General features: G+C 51.4%; 1 protein-coding gene across 3 annotated transcripts in view; it reads right to left on the bottom strand.

Moving 5' to 3' along the window:
• SIN3A (SIN3 transcription regulator family member A) overlaps positions 1-10,176 on the bottom strand; it is a 63,901-nt gene extending 53,725 nt beyond the window's left edge. The window contains exon 1 of one of the 3 annotated variants that reach the window (XM_019750986.3): positions 10,073-10,176. The gene's annotated coding sequence lies outside the window, so the exon portion shown is untranslated. Of the gene's footprint in view, positions 1-5,870; positions 6,134-9,769; positions 9,941-10,072 lie in introns of those variants that run through there. The other 2 variants (XM_088796814.1, XM_074328298.2) reach the window with 2 other exon arrangements.
• Between the last annotated feature and the right edge of the window lie 2,688 nt (positions 10,177-12,864).

The following is a 12,864-nucleotide window of genomic DNA, read 5'->3' as shown; positions in this document are numbered from 1 at the left end:
AAACCTCCTCCTTCACGAAGTTTACATTTTAGTGGGAGAAACAGACAATAAGATGATAAAGCAGTCAGACAAGTGTTAAGGAAAAAGCAGAGAACGTTTTTGAAATTTTAGATAAGAGTGACCAAAGAATACCTCATTGACAAGGTAATTTCTGAGTAAAGGAAGTAAAGAGCTAGCCACATGGAAAACAGCAGTGGAAGCATTACAGGCAGAGGGGCAGCCAACGCAGTGACCTGCGCACACATGAGCTGCGTATTTCCCAAGGACAGCAGGAAGGTTGGGTAGCTACAGCAGAATGGAGGAAAGAGGGGCGACTAGGAAATGAAGTCAGAGAGGTAATGGGGTTGTGGATAGTGGCTTGTTCTCATCAGTCATAATAAGGACTCTGCCTTAATACTCAGACGGAAACAGAAAGCCACTGGGAAGTGACGTGGTCTTTGAATACAGAGTAAATAGGATTTGCCAACAGACCACATATGAAAAAGACAGAAAGTCCGATGTCCAAGATGCCGAGCAGGTATCTGAGAGGAAATAAGATGCCCCCCCCCCCCCGCTATGTTAGCCTATAGTACACGAGAGAGAGGTCTCAGACACAGAAATTTGAGAGTCATCAGCGGTTTGGATTTTAGGAAATCCAAAATCCTAGTGGCTAGGGTAGCTCTCCAAAATCAAGTGCATTCACATTTTTGTACAAACAGGGACAGGCCTAGACCAGGTTGCGTCCCTAAATTAGCTGTGAAACCAAACTTACCAACCAACCAACAAAAATTCTTGCATTTCAGAGTTGCAGGAAAGGGGCTGTGGACCTGTCTATGCTTCCACACCCTGCGAGTGGCCAGCCGAGCCTTGGAGCGTACCAGCAGGACTGAGCAGTGTCTACTGCCAAGACGCTGGTAAATACGAATGACATGCAGACATACACACCAGATGGGGATGGGGAGTAGAAGAGCAAAAAAAGGGAGGGGCAAAAAAAGAGATGGGTAAGTTAGAAATCGCTCCCAATAAATGCCTAACTAACTTTGAAGCCAATTGCAACTAAACAGAGGTAGGCTCTAGTTAGCAAACTTTATAATGTCATTAGATTCACGTTGTAAAGTATTTATCACCTACTGTGTCCCAGCACTGTCACTATCAAGACAAGTTAAGTCTCGGTCCAGAAAGACTGTGCGCCACCGGGGAGCACTCCTGGAGAAAAACCAGCGTCAGGCAGCTGTCCTGCCAGTGTGAGCACAAAACCTCCATGCGTTTGGTCGTAACTGACAACAATTTTCAGTGGGCATGGCTTTTAAATAGAGACTCAAAAAGAAAGTTACATAATTAAAAAAGGCAAGGTTTTGCTTTTTTTAAATGTGTCGTTAAAAGACTGTTAGATAATCGTCTAATGACAATTAGAATTCACACTTTAAAAAAACTGTCAGTCAGGAAAACAAAATTCCTTGAAATATTTGGAAAGCATATAATTTAATAATGACAGAATCCTGATTCACAGACTACCCAAGTATGAGGGGTTTCATTATTTGACCTTAACCTCAACAAAAAACAAACATCCAGAATTATTTACTTAAACTGTAACAAGAAAAAGATAAAAATCCTAAGATATTACTTCTACTATTCACTTGTTAAAGCAGCAGAAACATAAACCCACGTGAAGGAAAAGAGGTACTAGAAAGTAGTTGACCATATTAATAATACATCTTGAGCTTGACAGGGTAACAGTAACTATACAGTGGTACCTCGGTTTTCAAACGTAGAAGACCGTTCGAGTTCCGAAACGTTCAAAAACAGCCTGAAACATTCGAAAACAGCCGACAGCTTGGCCTCAGGATCTTGTACTCAGCAGAAGCCGTGGGACATGTTTGACTTCTGAGGCGTGTTTGAAAACCAAAGCATTTACTTCCAGGTTTACAGTGTATGTAAACCGAAATGTTCGTCAATGGAGATGTTAAAAAACCAAGGTACTATTGTATATGCCAATTCCATAATTTCTTCATTGTGATTCTAACTTCCAAAGCAGTAGAAGCAGGATTCACAAACTCTGGAAGAGAGACTACAATCCACTTGCCAATTTCAACATGATGCCATCCCTTTTCACATTTCAAAGCATGGAGGGTACCTTGAATGAGATGTCCGAAGTCATTTAACAACTCGCTTCAACTGGATCTATGATTTCAGACTTCGCGTTGCTCACTCCATGTCCCCTCCTCCTCCACCCAAAGGTGGGCTCTCCCTTCTCTGAATTCCTCACAGCTATTTGTACTTGACTCTTAATGGCATTCAACCAACACTGTGTAGTAAAACCATCAATGTGTATACTGCCTTTCCTTCTAACAATGTAAAATTCTAGAGGACAAAGATTCTTCCTGTGTCAGCGCAGAGCTATACAAGAAAGTAGTCAATAAATGGGTGTTGATTCAATTCACCTTAAGAATTTGAGTCCCAATCGTTTCCCTCAAAGCTGCTTTCAAAAATCATACTGCTGGTTCCTCAAAAAAGTTAAAGAAAGAATTACCATATGATCCAGTAATTCCACTTCTGGGTATATACCCAGAAGAAAGCAGGTACTTGAAGAGATATTTATACACCCACGTTCATTATTAAATTCACAAAAACAGCATTATTCACAATAGCCAAGAGGTGGAAACAACCCAAATATCCACCAACATATGACTAAATAATCAAAATGTGGTATATACATACAATGGAACATTACTGACCATTTAAAAGGTAATTCTGACACATACGACAACATGGATAAATCTTGAAGACATTGTTCTAAGTGAAATAAGCCAGACACAACTGACAATTATTGTATGATTCCATTTCCATGATGTAATCACACTCACAGAGACAGAAAGTAGAATAGTGGTTGCCAGGGGCTGGGGGTGATTTGGTATTGTTTAGTTGGTATAGTTTAGGAAGATGAAAAAGTTCTGGAGATGGATGGCAGTGCACAGCTATGTGAATGTCCTTAAAGCCACTGAACTGTACATTTAAAAGTGGTATAGATGGTAAATTTTATGGTGTGTGTGTATCTTTTTACCACAAATTTTAAAAAGCACACTGTTCCTTCTGTTTAGCATCCTTAGACCAGAGGCAGCCGAAGTGTAGAGTTAAGAGCATACAGACTCTGGGAGCAGAATGCCTGGCTTCAGGTCCTGGCTTGGCCACTTACTGTATGTCTAACCTCTCTGTGCCATTCATCTTTGAAACGTGGATTTCATAGTCCCCACTATATAGGATTGTCATGAAAATTAAATGGATTAACAAATGTACAGTGCCTACCTCAGTGCTTGGGACATAGTAAGGGCTCAATAAATCTTGAGTTATTATTAAAGGAGACAGACGGTGTACTTTGAAAAAACATGTAGCTATCATGCTTTTTTTCATGTGTTACATAGAAAGTAACGCTTAACAAACTCTTTGTTGGTAGAGTTACCCAGAAGAATGAGAAAGCTTTTTAAAGCCCTGCACTAAATTACTGAATGTCATGAACATAATCTTTTCAGCCCAACTAAAACTGACAGCCATTAACATCCGCCTTACACAGCTCCCCAGTATCCTGTCTGTTTGCACTGACGATGTGAACAGGACTATGCTTTGCTAGGAATCTTATCAAATCACCACACACCTCCTTCCTTAAAAAAGAAAAAAAATCTTACTCTTCAGGTGAAACCTTAATTACAAAATGCCTTTAATCCTGACAAAACTATATAGTATATAATACTAATATTTGGACAGATAAGAAGCATTTATGAAAACTTTCCTAAGACAGTATATCCAGATTCTTACTTGAATTCTTAAAGCCTGTGTGGGACTTGTGATGCTGCCGCACCAATAGGCAATACTCTTTAAGGGCAAGAATTCCATTTCTCAGCATACAGCACTGCAAATGGTGGGAACAATTATGTGTTGACAAAACTTTCCTCAGTGGTAAATTCTCTGCTATCTTTGTCAGTTTATAACATCAGGAAAAATACCCAGTTTTTCAGTCTCCACACCAATTCTATTACAGCCACCATTAATCAAACTAAAAAGCTACTGTTGCCACTCCTACTTCCCTAGCTGAGAAGGTGGGACTTACTCTCTCCACAAGTGTCTTGCTTGCACAGGGCACCGAGCTCAGTCCCAACTGAGCAAAGTACAAATCTAGAATTTACTTCAGTTCAGACAAGTAGCCAGAGGACTTGCTCAGATGTTACTGAACAAAGAAACATACTCATTCAATGTTTATTTTCTCATGAAAACTATCAAAAACACTTAATTTCTCTTTAGAGAATGTATCAAGTCTGAGCAAAATTTTCAATTAAAACGGTTCATTAAACCTGAAATGCCCTAAGGCAACTCCCCACTGCACACTGGTTGGAGAACACTCGTACACAGACACAGGCTACACTAGTGCTCGACTTCAACCTACTCTCTGCAATAAAACAGGGCAGGACACTAGATTTCATCAAATCGAAAGTGGTCTAGATGTTCTAACAATTACAGAAAACCAGAAAACTTTTCAGGAACGCCTATAGTTACCTAACTTACAACTTATTTCTCTGCGAAATTAAGCTCATACAGCAGAACCACCTATATAATGAAAGCATTCAGAAAAGCAAAGGTAAAAGGAATTAGAGCATTTTGTACAGTTATTTTTATGTCACCATCTTTTAAAAACAAATCATTTGTAATTTACATTTAAAATGTAAATCCGATCCTCCCTTTTCTACATCTGAGCCTTGTGAAGAACAGAAGCTTCCACAGCCTTTTTCATGGCTAACTGGATTTGAAGTTCTAAGTCACCAAAACAGTGGCCAAGTCTTAACTACCCACCACCCCATTGGCTCAAAGGAAGCCCCGCCCCGTACAGCCACGGTAATTTAACATCCAAAGAACTCCAGGAAGGACAGTCCCCGGCCACATTTCCAGTCTCTGATCATTCTCCGTCCCTCCCCCCACCATCACCGCTGTAGAAGCATGGTCACAGCACAAGCTGCGTTCGACCACAGACTTCAACGAAAGGACCTTGGGCAGTTCGCCCCAATAATTACAACGAAGAGAGGAATGGTGGTGACCATACTCCCACTGTCCAAGCTGCGCGGTGCGATCCCCACTGCAAGCACCAAGGAAGAGACAACAGCTCCAGCACCGGGCCCGTGCCCCAGGCAAAAAGCAATGCCGGCGCCACAACTGTTAAGTCCTGACACCTCCACAGCTCTGGTCGGCAAGGGCCCCTCCCACCCCTGGAGACGTAGGGCGGGGCAAATCTAGGCGCCGAGACTCTCAAGCCAGATCCAACAGCGGGCTTTCCCGAGCCCCGCCTCACTTGCCGAGGAGGCGGAAACCGGGGGGAGGGGAGGACGGCCCGGGGGCGTGGCATCGCCGCTCCGTACGTCCCCTCCGGCCAACCGGATCCCGAGGAGGAGGAAGCCAGACTTCACGCCCCCTCCCTGCCTCGCCCCGCAGCCACACGCGGAAGACCCCCCTGCCCGTCCCCCAACCCAACAGGCCGGTGCGCGGATGGCCAGCCGCGGCCCCGCCCACCCCGGGAGGACAGGAGGGGGTCGACCGCAGAAAGCACTCAGCGCAGGGCCGGTCCCGCCCCTTTCTCCACAATCGCACGCGCGCGCCGACCCCGCCCCTGAGCGGCGGCGCGAGAGCCCGCCCCCTCCGCGCGCACCGGGACTACGCTCTCCTCCCCCTCCCGCACGGAGCTACCCTGCTCCGCCCCCCCCCCCCACCGCACATATCCACACACCTCCCGCCCGGCTGCTCTACGGGAAGCCGAGGAGGTCAGCCCCCCCCCCGTAAAAATACACACCCTCGAGTCCCGCGTTACTCGCCACCAGGCTCCCCGCCCCGACCCCGGCCCGGCGTGTTCTCACCGCAAAGCTGCTTCGGCCGCTCCTTACTGCGTGTCCCTCTCGGCGTGAGCCTCGGGCTCAGCAGGGAGGCCCGAGAACGGCGCGGAGCATAGGCCCGCCGAAGGGAACTGGCAGTCTCCTCTCCGCTAAAGAAGCGGTCACAGGCTCCGGTGCCCAGACTGGGAAGGAGGGAGGGAGGGAGGGAAACTCCGAGGGGGGAAGGGGAGGGGGGGAAGATGGAGAAACCGTCTCCGCCGCCTCTACCGCCGCGGCCGCTTCTCTGTTACCCGGGAAATCCCGCCCACTCCGCCGGCCCGCCCCGCAGAGGAAAGACTCAACTTCGCTCCACCACAGGCTATATTATCCGCCTGTCAAAGGCTTAGCCAATCATTGTGCCTTGCCCGCCGACTGCCCGCCCTTTCCCCCTTGCTGGATGGGGAGGGGGAGCCGCTCGCCTCCTCCACGCCCCTATTGGCGGGGAGCGTCCCTAACTCAACCCCGCCTATTGGAGACGAATTGCTGAATCCCACCCCCAAGCCGCAACACTATTGGGTGAAGGAGGGAAGCTCTTCAAGTCTCATTGGAGGACTCCACATATCCCGCCCTGTGCCGTCTCAGCTACAGGCCCAACAAGTCAGCTCCCGCCCTCGCCGGTCATCGCATTGGAAGGCTACCCCGGCTCTCCCGCTGCCCTAGGAAGGTAAGTAACCGATGTGGGGTAAAATGTCGGTAAGTGAGACAAGGCTCCTCCTACCACACTGCCGGGCCAGGCCCCGCCCCCAACCATCGGATTGGAGATCTCGCGGCCGGTAGAAGCCTCCATTGGCTAGGACGCCCATCTAGAAGGGGCTGACTCCGCCCTGCGCGAGGAGGCTGAACCTTAGCAGTCCTTTTGTGGAATGTTTACACTAGAGACTGAGCGCAGAGTTCCAGGGCCCGAAACAAGAGGTGCTGCGAAGCTCAGCAGCCAAGATCCGGTCCCTGGGATTTTAAGGGGAAAGGTAGCAGCATTACCACCCTTGGATGACCCCCTTACAGAAAAAGAAAAGGAGAACCTCATCCTTCCTATCAGTTCTCTCTTCACAATTTACATTTCCACACGCTGCCTCCTCGTAAACACAAATATCCGGAGCAGCCGACAACTCCCATCAGTAAGTAGAGTGCAGAATTAAGGACTGGAAACCAAAACCGAGAGTAGCCCCAGGGGTTGCCAACCTTCTGCACACTTCTAACACCGACATTCCCTAAACCTGAATGAGCAGTCTTAAAAGGGCGGAGATAACCAAAATGAAGGCAGGTCCCTCACAGCCACCGCCCTGGCAAGCCTCCGGAAGGCGGAGCGTGAAGCGTAAGGCACTTGCGATTTCCAGGGAGGCATCTTCAGACTCGAAGAACTGAGGAAGGAGATCAAACAGGCCATGGTATACATAAACCTTCACCACACACTTCAGAGTAAGGATAACAATTCGAGCTGGGGACAAAAAATAGTAAGAACGGCTGTTCACCTTCTCCTCGGCCGAGTATTAATGGCAGAACATAGACCCTCTTTGTATAGGTTTTAGTGCCTCGAACACACAAAGTGGTTGCAGTGCCTAGGTTGCTTTTATTTATTCACCAGATAGAGCGAACTGACCCTGTCCTTGCTTTGGAGGGCGCTCACAGAGCGCCAGGAGAGGAGGGGGCGGGACTAGAGTTTCCCGCTCTCCAGCAAAAAGGCCCAGTCCACAAGTGGCAGGCCACAGGGAATCTCGGTCCTCCTATCTTGTCCTCCCTACGCAAAGCGGAGACGGCAGAAGCGAGCGCTGGCAACAGGTGGGCCTGACTGCAAGGGTGGCTTCCAGCCGCAAGGACAAGGCAGCTAACTGTGAACCCCACGAGCAGCCGACAAATGGGAGCAGCCTTGCCGGGAGCCAAGCCCTGCCCTAGGACAGAACTCTAAAAATAAGTAATACCGACTAAAGCGAACCCCGGGCCAAATCCCCCGGAGGTTTCGAAGGAGTGGCACTTCTGCAGAACTCACCAGGGGCTACCTTTAACTCTCGGTCGTCTCCACTCCCTGGACTGGGTGCACCACGGCGCTCCCACCTCATATCAAGAACCACTCCGAACCCAAGCAGGATTGGGCCACCGAGCCTCCTCCCCCCGCCTCCTGACTTCTCTGTCAACAAGGGATAACTGCCCTGGATCCAGCCTAAGGCATCCAGGCCAATCCTAGATTGCTTAGTTTTAGATAAAGCCAACTAAGGACAGCGGCTGCCTTACTCTGGTAAGAAAACACACTGTCAGCGTCCGTATCGTTCTCAAGCTTGAGCTCAGGGCGATCTTTGGGAAGTCAAGGGGCGCAGGAATAGCCAGGCCACAGAGTCAGAACTTTAGTACTTGGCCCGGCAGGACAGATACCACCCGCTGCAGAACCCAAAGCTCTGAGCCCCTAAATGCACTCCACACCCTCAACCCCTAATTTCATCGCAAAGGCTACTAGATCTCGAGCCTTGGAGGGTCATTGTGTTATTCTCGGCTCGCCCCGCCCCGCCAAAGGCTCCAAGTCCGGTACTTCCGGGCGGGAGGACAGTTCGAAGGAGCAAGGCGGGTCTCACACGTGTGCCTACAGCGCACGCAACCCGGGAAGGGGGCGGGAGGCAGGGGTGGACTTCCCCCTCTAAGCTCGCTACGCCGCAGGCGGGACGACATCCCACCAATCACAAGTAGGGGCGGAACCTTGCGCCTCTCGTAAGCCGCAGGAATCCTCCCTCCGCCCTTCACGGAAAAAAATCCTAGCAACTTAAACTCCAGCCCGGCTTCGATAGGCGGAGCTCGGGAGAATGTCATCCAATCCATAACCGAGAAGAATAAAAGGGAGTCGCGCCCAACCAGTGGAAGACAAGAGAAGGCGGGCCCTCTAGAAGAGTCCGAAGAGGGTGGAAGACAGAGGAAAAGCTCCGCCCCCCCAGTTCTCCGCGCCAGTTGCACAAGCCGTCGTCGGAGTAGATACGTAGTAAACAGGATAGGCCAAGCAGTGGATGCTGGAGCGGCCGGGCGCTCTGGGGGCTCGGGCCCCTACTCCTCGCCCGGAGGCGTTCCGACTGACGGCAGCGGTTCGCGCCGGAGCCCCACCTCCCAGCCCGCGGCCGCCATCCCTGCTGACAGGCGCGCCCCTCCCCTCCCGCTGATGCATTTCCTTTTCCCGAGTCCGAGCGTGGAGACTATTTTCCCAGTTTCCGACCTTCACTGCCCCTTTCAAGCCACCCCCTCGTGGGCGCGCTCGCACGCCCGCGCCCCCGCCCCCGCCGCCTTGGGGTGGGCGGGGAGGGAAGCAGCTCCTTGTTTGCGGGATCAGCTGTAGCAAGGGTCGAAGCCGCCGAGTTCCTGGAGCTTTCCACACCGCCGGGCCGAGTTCCGCGCGGGCTCGCGGCCTGGCTGGCTCAATGGCCGAAGGCCGGCTCTACCGCCACGGCCCACGAGTTCGGAACGCCTAGACCTACCTACGCGAGGGGCTCTTTCCGGTGGCCTCCCCGCCCCCGGCCGCCCCTCCTGCTAGGCCTGCGTTTCCCCGCCCCCAGAGTCCATAACAACCGCGGGCCCGCGGCGCCCGCGCCTCCCCGGAGCGCGCCCACCGCCCCTTCCGACAAGTTTGCGGATAGAAACGAAACCCTCGGGGCGGCTGCCGCACTCGCCCGGCGTGGTTAGCGGAGAAACCTGCGGGCCTCAGCTCGCTCGCGAACTCAAGCTCTCGACCCACTCAGCTTTGGAGGGCCCAGGCCGCTGCCCCCTGCCGAGCCCGCGCGCCGCAGCTCCGGTCCGGTTCCAGTCGGTGTGCGGAGTCTCTTTTTTTCCCCTTTACAATTTTTTTAAGGCGTTTCAGAAGCATAGGGAGATCCTCTCCTGCCCGCCCCCTTACCCAGTCCGCCACCGCAACCTACCGAAACTGACTGCTCGGTGAAATAAACTAGGTAGCACGGCCAGCGTACTGGCTACCCCGGGCCGGGCCGACCCCCTCCCCACGGAGCCCCCTCGGCTGGGAAACACTGGCGAGCGGGCGGCGCCAAGAGCTCTCCTTCCTGGCCTGCCCCTTGCCTTCCTCGGACTCCGAGCCTGCCCAAGCTCCGTCTCGGGGCCCGCAGCGCCCGCACTGTGTCGCACCGGCCAAAGCGACCGCCCGGCGAACTAGCCCCCCAAACGCCGGAGATTGGGGAGACCAAATTAAAAGCAGCTGTTTAACATACCTTGCGAGCCAGGCGAGGAGTCCTGAATGGGGGGAACGCCCCCCACGGACCATTGGCTCCCAAGCGCTCGCGTCAGTCACCATCGGCCCGCCTCCTCCCCTCGCCCCACCTCTTTCCTTCATTGAACTCCCCCTCCCTCCAACAAATATATAGAGAGATAAATTAGCCGCGCGTGGGAGGTGCATCTGTGGCAGAGGAACCTATCTCTCCGGCACCGCTGCCTCGAGTTTCTTGAGGCTCTTGGACTGGAGGGAGACCTTCTAGGACTTGATCCACAGGGTGGGCTGGGAGGAGGAGCCAGTGAGGGTACCCCGCCCCCACTTCCTACACACACACGCACGCACGCACGCACGCACGCACGCGCGGTACGAGGGTAGAAGGAGGTTATAGAGACACCCTAGCGACTGGCTGGAATGTCTCAACTCCTCTGGCTGTGTAACCCAACCGTGTATGGCCCATTCTGTTAGGCGCCTGCCTTAAAAATGAACTGTGTAAGCGGTAAGTCCCGCGTTAAGGGCAACAGGCACTTGTCTGAGCACCTGCCGTGGGTGAGGCAGACACATTCATGTGGCACCCGCTGCTGGGTGCGATTACAGAGACTAGATGGGATGCTCACGATGTACCTTACAAGGGCTCCAGACCTAGCTGCGGAGATGCTACAGAAAAGAGCTACAGCAAGGCAGAAATGTATGTATAGATATCCATAGAAGCTCAGAGCAGGGAGATTTTTTTTCTAGCTGGAGAAAACTGGGAAAGTCTCATGGAAGAGGTGGCATTCAAGTTGGGTCTTAACGATTTCATCAGGCAGAAATGGAGGGGCGAGTCATTTGCAACAACAGGCACCAAGGAGTAAATGCAAGACACTGTTAAAGGCCTTCCAGTGTGGCTGTAGTCATGAAAGTCAGGGTTGGAAAGATGGAACCAAATGACAGAAGACTTTAATATCTGGTTAAAATTCTTGGACTTGCACAGTAGAATGTGCAAGCAGCATGGTCACATGACTACAGGCTCAGAACTGTGGTGTAAGATGCTCAGCATCCCAGCAGCTGAGGGTGGGTTGAGTGAGGGGGGCCTACAGGCAGCAAGGTAAGGCACGAAGGCTGTTGTAATACTGGGTTTGGAGATTGCAGAGGTACATCTTCTGGTGGGAGAGGTAAATGGGGGGAGTCAAGAGGTTTCTTTTGTCTCTCCCAGCCACCCAATCCAGAAAGCCTTCAGTAGACCTCAAGTCAAAGCTCTGATTCAGATTCTTCCTTGAATCATTTGCAGTGTTTGTCTTAACTTCCAAAAGGAGTTTCTGGGGGGCAAAGCTCAACAGAGCTGAGCCTGAGACACACAATGAGTGCAGACCTGTTGACTGAAGTGTCCAGGAAAGGAAGTGTAGGTGAGTCGGTGTGTGCAGCATGAGAGCCTTAGCGTCCTGTGGTCAAAATGGGGGCTGCTGCCCGTTAGGCCGTCCCAACATTTCAGGTGAGCGGTAATATGGACTTGACCAGGACAGTGGCAATCGGTAAACAAGGCTGTTTCAGTGTGGGTAGTGGAGGGAAAGGGGTCAGCGTCCTGGTGCGTGAAGAGGGAGAAGAGCTTGAGGCTACTGGTTAGGTAATCTGGGTTCTAGATTTAGCGTGGTCAGTAACTGGTGATACATCCTGCGGCAAGTCCCTTCCTCCCTCTGGGCCTGTTTACCCAACTCGGAAAATGGGGATGGAAAATGGAGTTGAAAGACAGGCTCAAAGGACCCTTCCCCACTGAGAGTTCATGGGGCTGGGGGGTCGGATTGGGGAGGGAAGCTTGACACTGAGAGGGGGAAGGTGGGAAGAATTACTGATTAGGGAAGGGCAGTGTGTCCTAAAGTGGGGACTAAAATTTGGGTGGTAGCTTGGTCGAATCATTGGGGGAAAGGGTATGGAAGGGGAAAGGCCAGGAGCTGAGGACTGTATATTCAGTGGGAGGCCCAGCACCTGGCAGGGCCACCAAGGTTGAAGTCCATTCTCAGACTGGGGGCTCCCTAGGGTGAGAACCAATTTTCACTATATCAGAACAGAGATCCCCCTGATATCTGGGGCCCTATCTCAGATTCCTGCTCTATTTCCCAAGAAGCTGTGACCTAGATGAAGGCCTAACAGATACTGTGTGAATGTGAGATGACACAGAGTGGTAGAGCAGAAAGAACATTAGAAGTTGAGTCCCATGGTTCCCACTTAGTCTCTCATCTGTGGCTCTCCCTCCTGTGCTGTACAAGAGGATAACATAGCAATCCTTGCTCCGTTATGAAGATCAAATGTAATGCTATTTAATACACCTCGTGAGGTTCTGAGCTTCTGTGGAGGCCAAAGGCCCAAGCACTTGATTGTAAGCCTGGACAGCACATGGTGTACTGTGGATGACGTTACTTAGGGAGTATTTACAACTAGAATAGTTAATCCCACTCAGTAGAACCAGATTTTTCTGACATTCCCGACCTTCTATGTGCACCACCCTGGTGGAAATCTCTTCTAGAAAACCGCCTGGATTGTGTACCTGTAGGACAACCACTAATTCACCTCGGAGCCCCCAGTGCCCAGCAGTCAGGCAAAGGAGGCCCCTTGGAAAGGAGACAGCAATTGTTTCTGACTCAGTACACTGATGCCTGCATAGCAGTGAGGACCAGGCTCTGGGAAAGCGTTTGATTTGGCGACATGGGGGCGCCCTCCAGTTGCACCTAAGTTTGCATCCACCCTACCTATCCCCTACACTGTCAGTGAGGACAAACCAGCAAGTGGATGTGGGTGAGGGCCTTCCTTGGAGAGGTC

The sequence above is a fragment of the Rhinolophus sinicus genome, chromosome 3 (genome assembly GCF_057876585.1).
Source record: "Rhinolophus sinicus isolate RSI-liver-muscle chromosome 3, RSI-T2T, whole genome shotgun sequence".
In the NCBI taxonomy this organism is placed as follows: Eukaryota; Metazoa; Chordata; class Mammalia; order Chiroptera; family Rhinolophidae; genus Rhinolophus; species Rhinolophus sinicus.
This window is presented reverse-complemented; position numbering and strand designations above follow the sequence as displayed.